The following is a 4,675-nucleotide window of genomic DNA, read 5'->3' as shown; positions in this document are numbered from 1 at the left end:
AAAGCAATCAGGGACTGATAGGGTGCCTGGCCTTGCCCTGTTGAAAGCCAGGGCAAATCCTCTCTGGAAGGAAACATCATTCAGACCATCTTCTCTCCACAATTTTAATGCATAGTGCTTGGTAACTGATTTAAATGGTCCCCACATATATGAGGAGACATGACCAAAACCCAAGGAAAACAATAGTCATCAGAAGCAGATCATTAGGGGGGTCTACATAATGGGAAGAAATTGAGAAGGCAAGGAAGCAGATACGTCACTAAGAACTTCTCCATATGCATTTAAAACTACTAGCCTACCCACTAACAAACTACTGCAAAGGCCAAGCAGGATAAATACATAGAAAATCACACCTATACATAGTGAGGATAAAACTGCTGAAAAGACAAAGAAATTGTTATCAAAAGAGATGGAAACAGGACATCAGTGGCTCACACCTGTAATCCTAGCTCTTCAGAAACCTGAGATAGGAGGACTGAGGCAGCTCATTTTTCAATGGGAGACAGATTATAATTAAATATTAATATTAAAATATTAGTAAGTGCCAAATTAGAATTTCATATACACTAAAAGTAATTTTCAAACATAAATGTAGGAGCTGGGAAGATGGCTCAGTGGTAGTGTGCTTGGCTTGCATGCATGAGGCCCTGGGTTCAATTCCTCAGTACCACATAGGCAGAAAAAGCCGGAAGTGGCACTGTGGCTCAAGTGGTAGAGTGCTAGCCTTGAGCAAAAGAAGTTCAGGGACAGTGCCCAGGCCCTGAGTTCAAGTTCCAGGACTGGGGGAAAAAAAGCAACTTAGCCAGGCTCTGGTGACTTACGCTATAATCATCTAGATATTCAGGAGGCTGAGATCTGAGATCTGAGGTCCATAGTTCAAAGCCAGCCAGGGCAGAAAAGTCTATGAGACTTATCTCCAATAAATTACCAAACGAACAAACAAAAAGAGAAAGCCAAAAGTGGAGCTGTGGCTTAAGAGCTAGAATGATAACCTTACATTAAGAAAATGTAAGAAGCCAGGTGCCCGTGGCTTACACTTGTATTCTTAGTTGCTCAGGAGGTTGAGATCTAAGTATCTCAGTTCAAACCCAGCCAGGGTGGGCAAATCTGAGATAGTTTATCTCCAATTATCTGGCAAAACGACAAAGAACTATGGATCAAGTAGTAGAATACCAGCCTTGAGCAAGAAAGTCAACCAAAAGTGTAAAGTCCTAAGTTCAAGCCCCAGTATTGGCTCAAAAACAAGATAATCAATACAAAGATTGAAAATATACTTCAGGAGTAAAACATATCGTTAGCATATGATAGGTCCTAGCACAAGGATTGGGGAGGGGAGAGAGTGCCTGGGTCCAGAGGCAGCTTGAACAGGGGCTGTCAAGGGGCAAAGGGGATGGATGAAGGAGAGGGAGAGAAGGCTGAAGGCACAACTCTGTTTATTCCAGCAAAAGCCTCAGCTATATACACTTTCTGTATTTGTCAAATGCTTGCATCGCATTGTTCCAACCACCAGGCCAACAAGCGCAAGACAGTACGTATCCTTCCTTGTTTTATTTCACACAATCTTTGTCTACCATACTCCCTCAGATAAGCCCCCAGACCCAAAGCTGAGAAAAACACTTCCTCAAATAAAAGGACAAGTACTTGCAGCCAGCAGGGTTGGAGTCAATGGCTGGGAGCTTTTGCTCACACATTGCCAGCTCCTGGCACTTCAGGATCTGCAACAAGGGAGAGAAGGGTAGGAGAAAGGGAGTGAGGGAGGGCAGGAGGATGGGAGGGAAAGAAAGAGGGAGCAAATGGCATTTCTAGAAAACAAAAAAGAATTTGTTCCCACTACATCCACACTGCAGGAAGCAAGAAAAAAATATATCCCATGGGACTGGTAATGTAATGCAGAGATAGAATGCTCTCCTAGCATGCACAGCACCTCCAAAACAGAAGGCAGTACAAAGGAGAATGATTCCAGGGGAAAACTTACAGAACAAGAAAGAATTAAAAAGTAATGAAGCCAGACGCTGGTGGTTCATGCCTGTAATCCTAGCTACTAAGGAGGCTGAGATCTGAGGATCACGGTTCAAAGCCAACCTGTGCAGGAAAGCCCGTGAGACTCTTATCTCCAATAAAACACTCAGAAAAGCGGAAGTGGTGCTGTGGCTCAAGTGGTAGAGTGCTATCCTTGAGCTGAAGAGCTCAGGGACAGTGCTCAGGCCCAGAATTCAAGCCCCACGACTGACCAAAAAAAAAAGGTAATGAGAAGGGTGAGCTGTAATGTAGTTCAGTGGCAAAGCACTTGGCTAGCAATGCAATGGTCTCAGTTAAAATAAAAGACAAAAAAAAGTCATTAGAAGGGTTAATTCAAATAAACATTGAAACAATAACTAGCAATGCCAAATATATGAAGAATTAAAATGCATGACATCAACACCATATAAGTCCTCTTGTTCAGAAGTGGTATAGTACTAATTTAATAAGGAAGTCTGCTTATTGTATTCATATCTGACAGTGCACTTAAGTCAAAACCATTACTACAATAAGAGAACCATTTAGAGTGATACTTTCAATTAAGCAGAAAAACTATAAACTTGGATGTATGTAAAAAAGGCAAAAATTAGTAGCTCTAAAAGAGAAATTCACAATATTCTGTAAGATTATGACACATATTATTCAGTGTCGATTAAATAAGATTAATATATAGAGACTTGGAAAGGAATACTTTTTTCAAGTATCTAACTGCATTTTTTTCTAATAAAACAATCTAAAATGCCAGACAATTTTGTCTCATTGTATTAGAGGGGAAGAATTCTAGGTTTTGAAACACATTTTTCTTTCTTTTTTTTTTCTGTCCGTGGTGGGGCCTGAACTCTGGGCGTGGGTGTTGTCCCTCAGCTCTTCAGCTCAAGTGCTCTACCACTTGAGCCACAGTGCCACTTCCAGCTTTTTCTGCTTATGTGGTGCTGAGGAATTGAACCCAGGGCCTCATGCATGCAAGGCAAGCGCTCTACCACTGAGCCACCTTCCCAGCCCACCCCCATTTTTCTTCAGTTGCCCATTTTTCAAACAAGAATTAGTAAGAAAGTAGTTTTATTATTCTTTTCATTTTTGTTTTGCTTTATGCTCCCAAGACTTGCTGGCTTGGCTGGCATTCTACCACTTGAGCCATGCCTCCAGCATGTCATTTTGCTGGTTGTTTTGGAGATGGAGTCTCAAGGGTTTTTCTGCTTGGGCTGGTCTCAAACCTCCATCCTCTGGATCTCAAGCATCCTGAGTAGTTATGATTATAGGCATCAGTCACTGGTACCCAGCAAAAGTGCAGTTCTCTACAATGATGAGGATCTGAAGTACTATCTTCCAGATTTGGGTTGCCGTGGCCAAGTTCTATGATCCTAGGGTCAGCTCTGAAGTGACAAGAAATTATAAAATCCTTCCTTATGTCATTGATCACAGGCTGAGATCATGCATATGGCTCTGAGAACCTACTGCCACAGCATACACCAACAAATACTATAAACAACATTGGGAATTTCCCAAAGGAAGGGAAAACAGTTAAGTGCTTTCTTTGAATTTTTAGTACTAATTTTCACAAAAACTGGCTTCTTTTTATTATAGACCTGAATTGACTTGATTCATTTCCTTAGGAAGATTAGACAACGAAAAATATTTCTTGCCAATTATCTTGCTATAAAATTTTGGGGTCAGGTACCAGTGGCTCATGCCTGTAATCCTAGTTACTCAGGATTCTGAGATCTGAGGATCATGGTTCAAAATCAGCTCAGGCAGGAAAGTTTTTTTTTTTTTGTCGGTTGTGGGCCTGAACTTTGGGCACTGTCCCTCAGCTCTTCAGCTCAAGGTTAGCCCTCTACCACTTGAGCTACAGTGCCACTTCCGGCTTTTTCTGCTTATGTGGTGCTGAAGAATCGAACCCAGGGCCTCATGTATGCAAGGCAAGCACTCAACCACTGAGCCACCTAGCCCGTGGCAGGAAAGTTGATGAGATTCTTATCTCTGATAAACTACTCAGAAAAATCCAGGTATGAACTGTGGCTCAAGTGATAGAATGCTAGCCTTGAGCACAAAGAGACACAGGGACAGAGCCCAGTCCTGGAGTTTAGGACCAGCAAAAAAAAAAATGGGATTCAGAGAAGTACAAAATGTCATGTCAAAACCAGCTTTACAATGTCGGTGGGGGAGGGGGAGGGGGGTATGATTGGGTGGGGGGGAGGGGGGAGGCTGGGAAGGGAGGTGAAGGGTAAACAAAGGAGGAGGCTGCAATGCTTGGTAAGAAATGTATGCATTTTCCTGCCCATGTAATTGTAACCCCTCTGTACAGTATGTTCTCAATTAAAATAAAATTAAAAAAAATGGGATTCATATTTAATAATTTTGCTATTCAGGGCATAAAAAATTCAAAAGTCCTGAATTTATTTAGTTGCTGCTTTATCAAAAAAAATGAAACAAAAGTAATGTGAGTAATCTTTTTGTATGTTTTTTTTTGAGGGTGGGGGTTAGGGTACTGTTGTATTGTCCAGGCTGGTCTCAAACTCCTGGACTCAAGCAATCCTCCTATCTCCGCTTCACTACAGATGTGACCACTGCACCTAGCTTTTGCTTTATTTTGTAGGGGCCTGAAAATCTGTTGGGTAACCAAACATGGTTGCTCCAAAGTAAGGGTAGTAATTGA

Source organism: Dipodomys spectabilis, unplaced genomic scaffold (genome assembly GCF_019054845.1).
Source record: "Dipodomys spectabilis isolate Male_0828 unplaced genomic scaffold, ASM1905484v1 ptg000098l, whole genome shotgun sequence".
Taxonomy (NCBI): Eukaryota; Metazoa; Chordata; class Mammalia; order Rodentia; family Heteromyidae; genus Dipodomys; species Dipodomys spectabilis.
Note: the sequence above shows the minus strand (reverse complement) of the source record.